Raw genomic sequence first — 12,804 nt, forward strand, 5'->3', positions numbered from 1 at the left:
TCCAAAACGCGTTGACTGGTGTGGGGAGATGTCCTGCTGTGTGGCATTTTTGGTCTTTTTAAAAAAAAATATTTGAAATAAAAAAATTCATGGTTTTATTCAAGACCCGAGTGCTGGAGCCGCTACTTTGTTTCTACTGTATCCCTGCAGATCCATAAATAAAAGTCTAGCACACTCACTTGAGTTAGTAATCCAAACTACAGCAGGTATCTATGGCGTGCTCATGCCCAGTTAAGCCTCATTCACACGTCCGTGTTCAAATCCGTGAGCAGGTGGTCAGTAATGCATCTCTTCTTAGGCCTCTTTCACACGGGCGTTGCGGGTGACGTGCGTGAAAATATGTGGGCGCGTTGCGGGAAAATGCACGATTTTTCCCCACGAGTGCAAAGCGTTTTAATGCGTTTTGCACGCGCGTGAGAAAAATCGACATGTTTGGTACCCAGACCCGAACTTCTTCACAGAAGTTCGGGTTTGGGATCGGTGTTGTGTAAATGGTTATAAGGGAAAATAATAGCATTATTAATACAGAATGCATAGTACAATAGGGCCGGAGGGGTTAAAATAAATAAATAATTAAACTGACCTCATCCACATGTTCGCGAAGCCCGGCTTGTCTTCATTCGTGTTGTTTGATGACCTGGGAGGAAAAGGACCTTTGGTGACGTCACTGTGCTCATCACATGGTCCATCACCTTGGTGATGGATCATGTGATGGACCATGTTATGAGCGCAGTGACGTCACCAAAGATCCTTTTCTCCCAGGTCCTCGAAGAAGAATGAAGAGAAGCCGAGCAGCGTGAACAAGTGGATGAGGCGAGTTAAATTATTAGATTTTTAACCCCTCCAGCCCTATTTTACTAAGCATTCTGCATTAAGAATGCTATTATTTTCCCTTATAACCATCCCGATCGTCACCTAGCAACCATGCGTGAAAATCGCACTGCATCCACACTTGCTTGCGGATGCTTGCGATTTTCACGCAGCCCCATTCACTTCTATTGGGCCAGCGTCCCGTGAAAAAACGCACAATATAGAGCTTGCTGCGATTTTCACGCAACGTACAAGTGATGCGTGAAAATCACTGCTCATGTGCACAGCCCCATAGAAGTGAATGGGTCCGGATTCACTGCGGGTGCAATGCGTTCACCTCACGCATTGCGCCCACGCGGAAAACTCGCCCTTGTGAAAGAGGCCTTACTGATCCGTGGTTTTCAGGGACCCATAGACTACAATGGACGTGATGGATCCGTGTACACGGACAAAATAGAGCATGCATCCATGCTAAAAACACGGACCCACAGACCGTGCTAAAACACTGACGTGTGAATGAGGCTTTAATCAAGAAATAGAAGGAACAGGATCCAGCGCGTACAAATTTATTGAAGTAAATCCCCTCTACATCTGACATGTTTCGCCCCAGTGTAGCGGTCTTAGTTGTAGCAGGTAAGACTAAGACCTCTACAGTAAGTCGAAACATGTCAGATGTAGAGAAAGGCATGTGTTTTTTTATGTATTTACTTCAATACATTTTTGGATTTTAGGCTACTCTGTTTTGCGGGCCGTTTTTTGCGTTCCGTATACGGAACCATTCATTTCAATGGTTCTGCAAAAAAAATGGAATGTACTCCATATGCATTCCATTCACACTAGCGTTTCCATTTTCCAGTCATCTCAATCCTTCAGTTTTGTCCCCATTCATTGTCAATGGGGACAAAATTTAACTGATCAGAACGGAATGCTTCAAAATGCATTCTGTTCCGTTTGGTTGCGTTCTCATACCGGAGAGCAAACCGCAGCAACCCCAATGCAAGTCAATGGGGACGGATCAGTTTTCTCTGCCACAAAAGAAAACTGATCCGTCCCCCATTGACTTTCAATGGAGTTCATGACGGATCCGTCTTGGTTATGTTACAGATAATACAACCGGATCCGTTCATAACGGATGCAGACGGTTGTATTATCAGTAACGGAGGAGTTTTTGCCGAGCCCTGCCGTTAAGTACTGTGACAGTAGCCTAAGGCTACTTTCACACTAGCGTTCGGGTGTCCGCTCGTGCGCACCGTTTGAAGGGCTCACGAGCGGCCCCGAACGCATCCGTCTGGCCCCAATGCATTCTCAGTGGAGGCGGATCCACTGAGAATGCATCCGCCTGCCAGCGTTCAGCCTCCGCTCCGCTCAGTGAGCGGACACCTGAACGCTGCTTGCAGCATTCGGGTGTCCGCCTGGCCGTGCGGATCCGCCTGGTCAAGCGGATCCGTTCCCCATTGACTTTCAATGTAAAGTCTGAACGGATCCGCTCAGACAACTTCCACACTTAGAAAATTTTCTAAGTTTTAATGCAGACGCATCCGTTCTGAACGGATGCGAACGTCTGCATTATCGGAGCGGATCCGTCTGATGAAACATCAGACGGATCCGCTCCGAACGCTAGTGTGAAAGTAGCCTTATTTACACGCAGGATCCCATTTCCTCTCGTTCTATACCCCTGCTGCAGGGGAAATTTATTAAAAAAAATCAACAGCTTTCTGAATATGGACCTCATGAGATAACTGAGCAGCTGACAGCCCAGAAATCCTGACAATTCAGTCCTTGTTTCCTGCCCAAAACTATAAAATAATCTGGAATTTCCCAACACCAGAAGAAGACAGAGCGGTTAGGTGAGGATATCATGGAGTAAAAAAAACATATTATCCTACATTTTATTTATTTTATGCACTTGTATAGCGCTACTATATTCCGCAGCACTGTACAGACATTAGCATCCAACTATCTCAAATGGGGCTCACAATCAGTAGGTCTTTGGAGTGTGGGAGGAAACCCACACGGGTAGAACATACGCTGATGTTGTCCTTGGTCGGATTCAACCATAGGAACCCAGCGCTGCAAAGCACCAGTGGTAACCACTGAGCCACCGTGCTGCCTACATCACTCTTCTGTCACGGACGCAGGGCTAATATACGTGTACATGCCACCCCCCCCCCCCCCCCCCTAGAACAAGCGCATCTGCACTAGGTGGACTGGTGGAATCCTACTTATTACAGCTGGGAATAGTAGTACTCCTTTGTTTCGGGATCCCCCCCTCAGGAGAACCCACTTGCTCCACTGTCAGTGCACAATCTGGGGGCGGCTTACAGTGCTCCCCAGACACAATGTCATATAATCACTACACGCACAGTGGGGCCAGGCGCCATATCACACAGACAAGAGGATCACTAACCTTAACTTGTAGGTTCCTCCCTCGTAAGCAAACAAACCTTGTTTAATTTAAAGCTAAAACCCATTTCCACAAAGAAACCTTCCATGTGCTGCAGGCGACATAAAGAACACTCCCAAGATCGTTGTCAGCGAGTGCGTTACATTTCTTCACTTTTATTTATAGGCCAATTTTCTGGAACGACTGTTTCTACAAACTGTCCTCCCCCATAATTGGGATGATTCTTGGCCCATGTAAAGGTACCTTAAAGGGGTTGTCACCTGAGACATTGGTGGCATAATGCTAGGATATGCCACCAATGTATGACAGGCACAGGTCCCCCCTCTGGGACCTGCACCTATCTCCAGAACCAACCCCCAAAGTGAGCGGAGAGCAGCTGCACCTGCACAGCCATATTCCATTCATTGACTGCAGGAGAGTCCCATAGAAGTGAATGGAGCAGTGGCTATGCTTGCACAGTGCACTCTCCATTGATTTCTATGGGACTCCTGAAAACAGCAGAACGGACTAGCTTGGCTACTTTCAGAACTTGTATTTTATACTAAGGTACTGCGCAATGCACTCCCTGTCCACCGTCACTGTCTGTCAGTGCCCAAAACCATATAATATACAGTAGCTATACAACTTCAGATGGGTGATTACCTGTTTCTGAGTTCTTGTCTATTCGGCTGTATATACTGTGCCTTTTTTCTCTCGCTTTCACATCCAAAATGAAGGGGATTTGGGAGGCTGAACCTTATCTCTTTTACTTATGCTGAGCATGCCCCGGCCGGCGGCACAGCTGTTTCAAAAGTTTGCTCGCTCGCGCTCACACGGAACGCTGTGTGACGTCACAGTAGGAGCTATGGATAGCTAGGAGGACCAAAGTTACTCCAACGCGTTTCGAATAAGAAAGTTATTCTTCGTCAGGGATGCTAGTTCGGTCTCCTAGTGTTGTTTATATAGGTCCATATCTCCTCCTTCATTTAACCCCCTCATGTCTTCTGCGCTTTGATTTTCATTCAAAGGCGAACAGCTCGATTTCTGATTTCAATCCTGATAGTACTAGTGTGTTCCTAGTTACTTTCAGAACTTCCACAGAAATTAATGGAGAGCATGCAGCGTATGCGTGGTGCACCGACCTCACTTTCTGACCCGTTTTAAAGATAGGTGTAGGTCTCAGAGGAGGGCCCTGCAGCTATCCTAGCGATATGTCATCAAAGTCCCAGATGAAACAACCCCTTTAAAGGGCTCATGCACACGACTGGCCTGGCTGTGCAAACGGATCCTCAATATACGGGCACCAGCCGTTTGTGCACCGCATCACGGATGCAGATCCATTCACTTGAGGTCCCCAATGCACGGAACAGACGGCACACATTCGTGCGCGTGAGCCCTAAGTCTAACAAATTAATACGGTTACTATTCTGAATCCCCTTCACATCTGGCAGTGCAAATGTCGCAGTCACCGCACCATTCACCTACTGCAGACACACAGGTCTTCATCTCCCTCTCACAGCGCTGACATTTTATTGTGACTTAGGGCTCATGCACACGACTGTATGCCCTCCGAGACATACGGTCCGTGAGCGGGCCATATGTCCCAGAGCGGCATACATCGTGCGAACGGGAGCGAACAGCATCATAGGTTACTATAATACTGTGTGCATCGGGCCGCCCACGGGACTATTGTCCTGCACTCATATGATCATATGTCTAGGAGGGCATACGGGCGTGTGCATGAGCCCTTAGCCTGCACTTTTCTCAAATCTCTTAAAGAGAACCTGTCACCAGGATTTTGTGCATAGAGCTGGGGACATGGGCTGCTAGATGGTCGCTAGCACATCTGCAATACCCAGTCCCCACAGCTCTCTGCGCTTTTATTGTGTTAAAAAACTGTTTTGATCCATATGCAAATGACCTGATATGAGTCCTGTATCCGGAGATGAGTCAAGCGGAAAGGAGCCCAGCACCGCCCCGCGTCCTCCGAATCTCCTCCTTGATGGCTGACGTCACAGAGCTGGAGCGCCGAAATCTCGCGATGCGCGAGCTAGCGCATGCGCAGTGTCGGCATCATGTTCATTCCCTGTACTGGCATTAGCACAGGGAACAAACTACACATGCACTAGCTCGCGCATCGCGAGATTTTGGCCATCTAGCAGCCCATGTCCCCAGCTCTATACACAAAATCCTGGTGACAGGTTCCCTTTAAATCCTTTATTCTTTTTCACACATTACCCTGATGACAGGATATGAACACCACACATTCCTGCATGGTGCAAATCCTGCTGAACTAGAGATCATCTATAATAATAAAATCCGTGTGAGTGCGCTGTGTCCGTGTGTGTGTCACCAGTTTTGCACTGGGCATGCGCGGCATCCAATCAGAACACAGCGCTACACACAAGTTTCCCTGCAGGGTGTCTCCCTATAGGCAGGCCACAGCTCCCCCGCCGCCGTCCACTCCTGCAACAGTTCCCCCGCCACGGCCCAGTGCGCATGCACTGCCTTCGCCGCACGGGGTGTGGTCTGTGCGGGCGGCGGTGTTGATCGGCCGGAGCGCGGGTGATGATTGCTCTGCGCACCAGCCAATTGTAGAGCCCGTTATTGTAATGGGCATAATGTCTAGTTGGTAACATGGGACAAGAATATGATCGGGCAGGACGCGCTGGACAGTTTACACCATTTTATTTTCCAGCTTTCCTATAAGCTTGCACACTTACAATGGTTACTGGATAGAGGAGAACCATTTAATACAGGGATCAGCAATCTTTTTTTTCCCGGGAATACCTGTGGAGAGATCCATACTTACCTGCTTGCCACGGCTCCGTTCCAGCCCCCTTCATCTTTTCATTGGTCTTCGTGTCCCACCTGTCATCTTCAGCATAGACGGGTCATGTGCACTGCTGCAGCCAATGACTGGCCTCAACGGTGAGGTGTCCGAAAGCGGCATGTGACCCAGGAGGGATATATATATTGTAAAGGCTACTTGAAGTGGCATTTACATTTATACCTGCTGCCACCACACATTCACTTTACATCAGTGATATACGCTACTGAGGCTAGCCATAAAGACTAGATCTGCTGACCCTCTAACGTGTGCGGTGGTGTCCTGAGTCAGGGGAAAAGATGGATCGGGCATTTGGATTTCACCGTGCACAATCGTTTTGATCTTAGAAGAGAAAAGCAGCAGCCGTCAGTCGTGTCAGGCTACGGCCTACGCCATTTAGATAACGTGCACACTCAGTCTGGCCCAGAATGCATGTGTGCGGGAGGGACAGGGCGTTTACCTTACGGTCGGTTTCATAAAGAGCAAGTGATCTGCGGGAAGCATGCTCCGTGCAGGAGCGCGATTTTCCATCCAAGACACTGGTCTTGTAACAGGACCTCCCAGGATTATGACGATTTATAATGCTGTGTGTCCCTGCCTGACACCATCTGTAATGAACTGTACTCACATAATGCCATCAGTACAATACATTACAGCTGATGTCAGGCAGCGACACACAGCATTTTACACCATTAGAAGGGCTTGTCCACACGAATGTGCCGTATTTTGCGGTCTGCAAATTGCGGATCCGCAAAACAAGGATGCCGCCCGTGTGCCTTCCGCAATTTGCGGAACGGAAGGCTCTTTACAGAAATGCCTATTCTTGTCCACAAAACAGGGCCACGGAACGGAGCAATGGATGCGGACAGCACACGGAGTGCTGTCCGCATCTTTTGCGGCCCCAATGAAGTGAATGCGGTACCAAACCACGGTCGTGTGAATGATCCCTAAAGCCGGGAGGTCCCGTTACAAGAGCAGAGCTCAGGACGGGAAATCACGCTCCCAAAGACAACGCGCTCGTCTGAAACTGACTTATGATAGGAAAATGATTCCGTGATCACAAATTTAGCAATGGTGTACACACCTGACCCCACATTGCTAGAAGTAATAGCAGAGGAGCAGCCAGCACAGAGGGTTCTGTAGAATTGTTGTTTTTTGTTTGTTTGTTTTTACAAGAAATTCAAGAGTTTAATAAAACAGAAAGGTTATGAGACAAAGAAAAGAGCGGTAAGGACTAAAGGTGTGCTCACCGATAACAGCTGAAGATCTGCCAAGACGCCTTCCTGCAGGTGGGAGGGTGACTTATGTGTAGTTAATGTTTGCCCGCTCCTCCAGCGCACGCTTTCCTGCACTACTCTTGTGGTGAGCCACATGCCCACCTCTCATGCTCGTGTCTTATTTTAAATTTCGTCCTATAACTCAGTTGAATACAATGACTCCTGTGGTCGCCGTCTACAGGTAATGGAGGACGCCCTGGAATCCGTGCAGCATCCATGTACGTGTGAGGATCCGGTCTGAGAATCTTCCAAGTGACAGTCACATTAACAATGGGATGCGCTCCGATGCTTAATTCACTTCCCATAAAGCTTTTGTTCCTCCCTGCAAACAGCACTTGCTGTGAATCTCCCCGGCTTCTAATGTTTGCCCTCCTCCCAATCCCTTTTTTTTACTAGCGCGTTTTTTTTTTATTGTACAGCACGGAGCAGCGAAGCCATCAAAGTCAGCGGCCACATAGGTCATTAAGAGCTGCACAGCCCAAACCTGAACTTTCAGGAGGTCAGAACTTTGCTGCCTGTGATTACTGCTCAAGACCATATCCCTGTAAATAAAACATAAAGGCATCTTAATTGGAAGCCCTGACCCTTGGGGGCCACTCTTAATAATGCATTATGCCGCACTACAGTGCACCCTTGTCTGCACACAAGGGCTTCGGTAATTTGATTCCCTCCCTCTGCAGAGGCTTTGCTGGGAGAATACCTTGACCACGTAGGTTGGAAATCACAACGGTATTCGATTAGATGAGACTTTGAGGTTAGGATGTTGCACTTTTACACTTTGATGGTAGAAAGCTTTGTCTTGTTTGCTTGTCGAATAGCATGCTTCTAGAAAACAATCTGCACCACACGTCAGCGACCACCAGCATGCCATCTGTTGTGAGACTACAACTCTCAGCATGCTCCATTGTTGTCTACGAGATTGTGTGCATACTAAGAGTTGTAGTTTCAGAACAGCTGGAGGTTATTGATCTCCGATCTAAACTTTACATGCTGGGAGCCCGTCCAGAAGACTGGTGAATGATCAATCAGTGCTCTGGTTTTTGTAATACTGCAATATTGATCACGCCCTCAATACCAAGCGCGGGCATTTCATGCCATGAAGCCGAACAATGGCCCTGTGGGTATGGCAGCCCACTGCCAGCTCAACCAAGGTCACAGTCCTTTCTACTTTCCATTACAATTCACATTAGCCAGTGAAGAAGCTGGCACAGAAGTCTTGCTGGAGCGATCAACAATGAGAAGACTGAGGGGAGTGCGGGGGTCTATATAACTCTTCTTGCACAGGGGGCTCCTGCTGTCTACAATACTGCCGAATCTGTCACGTAGAGGAAGTGTCTGGAAGAACGTAAAGGGGTTGTCCTGTTAAGACACAGGATAGGAAGTGTGAATGGAGCCGCTCTATGGGGCTGCCGGAGATAGTCGGTCAAGCGGTTGACTACCTACCACAAAGCTGAATGGGGTGCCGGGCACATATACCTGTCTGCGGCTCCACTCAAACATGGAGCACAGGCCTGATCTCCTGATCAGCAGGGGGCACAGGAGTCAGATGCCCACCGATCAGACACTGATCCCATTGATACACTTGTCTGGACGGGACAACCCCTTTAAAAAAATAAATACAGCCCCTCTTCAGCTGCTGGAGACATGTTACGAAGGTGTAATGGACAGGATGACACGTTTCCCACAATACTCATTTTGCTTCATTTTCAAGAGATTTTATCCCTCAACAGATCACCCTTTTTTAGATGTCCTAACGCAGGTGTCAGCAACCTCCGCACTAAGGCTGTAGTGAAACTACAACTCCCAGCATGCACACTTGCTCGGTTCTTCTCACAGCTCCCATAGAAGTGAATGGAGTATGCTGGAAATTGTATATCCGAAACACGTAAGCCAAGTTACGCTGCTGTTGGATCAGCGTACGGACTGACACAAATTTTTCTACCGTAAGGGCGCACGCACACAGATCCGTAACCAGATATGAACTGACTTATCGTAAAACACTGCGATACACTCGGTTCACGGGAGCCGCGGTCGGCCTGGAAGATCCGGCAGACATGGACCATGGATCACGGTCAGGTGCATGAGTGGTAAAGAAGAAGTTTAACTTGAAGTCACTGGTTTTCCTGAATATTCTGGAAATTGCAGTTTCACAACAGCTGCAGGGTCGGAGGTTTCTGACCTCTGTCCTAATGAATATGAACCAAAAAGGTCGCAAGCACTACCCTGTTCTGAGCAAGCTGCCAAATCGCACCCAGTAGAGGAGTTTGCATGTGCTGCCCACACACTGTTATCCTTCTGTAGTAAACTACCCAGCAGGGACAAGGGATAAGCAGCTGTCAGGGGAATGTCACCGCTTATCTTCAAAGCGAACAAAAGGACTGGACAAAGATAAAATTCAACCTGTGCTTTCCACCAAAGGCAGATGTCAGGGTCATGTGATGGCGGACTAAAATCTAACGTCTACGGGCAGATTTAGGACACTTTACACCGGTTGTCTTAGGCTGGCGTGACGAAGAAAGTGGAAATATGGCGCAATATCATCAAATACACCATGACGTTTCTGTACAAGCATCATCCATGTGTGATCACCATAAATAAAGGGGACGGGTGCGGAGGACAAGGGCGACAGTATTTACTCAGTAAACAGGAGGTGTTTGACCCAAAGCAAGTGTGACACAGCAAAGCCATTACCAATCCTGAAGACAGCAGAGAAACAAGTGCACCCCATGGACACGGGTGCACTACAATCCTCAGCCTTCTGTCAGAGTGACTACAGCCCCTAGCATGGCCGCTGTCAGTGCATACCTGGAGTAGTAGTTTCTTCACAGCAGGTGCAGGCAGCGTGTCCTACGATGTACGATATAGTCGGTCAGTCCATGGAGGACACTATCGGTCGCACTTACTGTCCGTCACCCACGTGGTGGAAGTGGTCGGCTACAGATGGAGTCACATCTCCGGGGACTGCTCTCAGCCTCTGCCGCCACCAGCTCCTATCCAGTTCAAACTGTGAGCGGAGCGGGGAGGGCGGGAAACCCGGAGCTGGAGCCGTGAGGACGGGAGCCGCCCCCAGCTGCACCTGCTCCAGCCCGGGACTTCCCTCACCCCCTCTCACTGCCCTGTCTGTGGGATCCACAGGTGGTTCTAGACATAGTTCTTGTCATGGGAAGGTTCATCATATGTTCTATTTCCACAATCCGATAATTTGTATGATATCGTTCATATCTGTTGTATATTTTCAGTAGGGTGTCCAGGCCACCAGGAAAAACATTTTAGGGGTCATTTACAAACCTTTCTATGCCAGCATTTGGTGTAAGAATGTCACACAACCCCCTTTTTTTTTTGCAACTTTTTAAACATATGACACGATTTTGTCACATGGCTGTGTTTTTTTTAGCTGTATTCAACACTTAGGGGTCATGCACACAAACGTATTTTCTTTCCGTGTCCTTTCCGGGGGGTTTTTAGGACCGTATACGGAACCATTCATTTCAATGGGTCAACCAAAAAAAATGGAAGTTGCTCCGTGTGCATTTCGTTTCCGTATGTCCATATTTCCATTCTGCAAAAAGAATACAACATGTCTTATTATTGTCCGCATTACGGACAAGGATAGGACTGTTCTATTAGGGGCCAGCTGTTCCGTTCCGCAAAATACAGAATGCACACGGACGTCATCCGTATCTTTTGTGGACCACAAAATACATACGGTCGTGTGCATGGGGCCTTAAGAGTGGCAGGGGGCGGGCATCAGTGCCAACAAATTTACCAACATACTGGCAAAAAACGACGCCCCCTCATAAATTATGCATACACGGGCACCGGCCCTGAGCATCACTTGAATGGGTCTTCAATCCAGAAGGTCATTGCGGAACGTAGACACTCCGTGGTGTCCATGGAGTTCCTCTCCGTACCTCCGCACCACAAAAAAATAGAACATATTAAAAAAAAATTGCAGTGTGCACAGATCACGTGACGGACCCAAGTTGGGTCTGGATCAGTCTGCAGCAGCTGCCCGTGCATTGGGGAACCCAATGCACAGAACGGCCGTGTGAATGAGCCCTTGGTAAATGTCCCCCTTTGACCTTTCACGTGTCAGTAATCAGGGACATGTGCTGTCCGTGTTCTCCATCAGCGGGTCAGTGGAAAAACCATGGAAACATGCACTATTTTGGATGCTGACATGCCTATTGAAGTCTATGGGTCCATGAAAACCACGGACACAACACGGATGGCAGCCATGTTCAGGCAGCAGTTTTCACATGATCTGGAAATCAGCTGAGCAGTGTCCGTGGAATACGGATGACACATGGAGGACATGTGAATATCAATCTGAAATATTTTAGACAAAGAGAGATTTTACTATGACAGGAACATTGGGATTCCATTTATTAACCCCTTAGTGACCAGCCTGTTTTGGGCCTTACTGATCAAGCGTTTTTCATCCTTTTTTCATCGTCGCCTTCCAAGAGCTATAACCTTTTTAATATTTCCATCTATGTAGCTGTATGAGGGCTTGTTTTTTAAGGGACAAGCTGTAGTGATTATTGGTGTCATTTTGAGGTACACATAACTTTCTGATTATCTTTTATGAACTCTTTCTGGGAGGGAAATGGGAAAAAACAGCAATACTGCCACTGCGTTTTTATGTAATAAATTTTGCGGCGTTAATTTTGTGGCCTAACTAACATAATATCTTTATTCTCTGGGTCAGTACGATTACAGCAATACTAAATACATATAGTTTTCTTAACGTTTTACTACTTTTGTGCAATAAAATCCCTTTTTTTTTAAAAAAGGAAGACTTTTTTTTTGCATTTCCACTTCCCAAGACCCATAACTTTTTTTAATTCTACACCAGGCCCCACCCAGCCTTTACACACATTGGCACCCCACGATTGCATTTGTGGGGTGCTGATGGGAGACAGAGGGAGTCTGCTCCCTCTGTCACCGTTTACATGCGGCGGGCGCCCGCGGCATGTAAGGAGTTAAACAGCCTGGATCGGCACTCCTGCTGGTCTGGGCTGTTAGAGCAGGAGTGCGGCTCTCACGTGAGAGTTGAGCCCCCGCTGCGTGGTGGCCCAGCCTAAGGCCCCTTAGTGACCACCATAAAGCGTATTGGTGGTCACTAAAGGGTTAAAAAGTGATTGACCCCATTAAATTGCTCATCCTTTTAATAAAAGACAAGCCAGCAGACTATATGCAAATACCACAGCCTTCTGCAGTTGATTGACCAAGAGGGACCCTGTTGCTGCATCTCAACATCTTGCTCACCAGTCCAGCCGAGCCTCCATGCTGTATGGCGCCATACTTTCACATATAAGCAGTGCTTCAAGTGGAGAATACATATTGTATATATTCTTGTGGAAAACTGTTCTTAAACTGATCAAATTAGATCTATGTTAGCTGAACCCACCAATTTCAGCAGGTCCTGCTGACTCTTCTCAGACAGTTGATGTTGAAGGAGATGAGGATCAGACATGTTCGATTTCAACAGCTTGATCCTT

The 12,804-nt window shown here is 47.7% G+C and overlaps 1 protein-coding gene across 1 annotated transcript in view; it reads right to left on the reverse strand.

Annotated features, from left to right (window-relative positions):
• PLCH1 (phospholipase C eta 1) overlaps positions 1-10,217 on the reverse strand; it is a 289,893-nt gene extending 279,676 nt beyond the window's left edge. Inside the window, exon 1 of the mRNA XM_040429955.1 lies at positions 10,106-10,217. The gene's annotated coding sequence lies outside the window, so the exon portion shown is untranslated. The remainder of the gene's footprint in view (positions 1-10,105) is intronic.
• Positions 10,218-12,804: the final 2,587 nt, after the last annotated feature.

This window comes from Bufo bufo, chromosome 4 (assembly GCF_905171765.1).
Source record: "Bufo bufo chromosome 4, aBufBuf1.1, whole genome shotgun sequence".
NCBI lineage: Eukaryota > Metazoa > Chordata > Amphibia > Anura > Bufonidae > Bufo > Bufo bufo.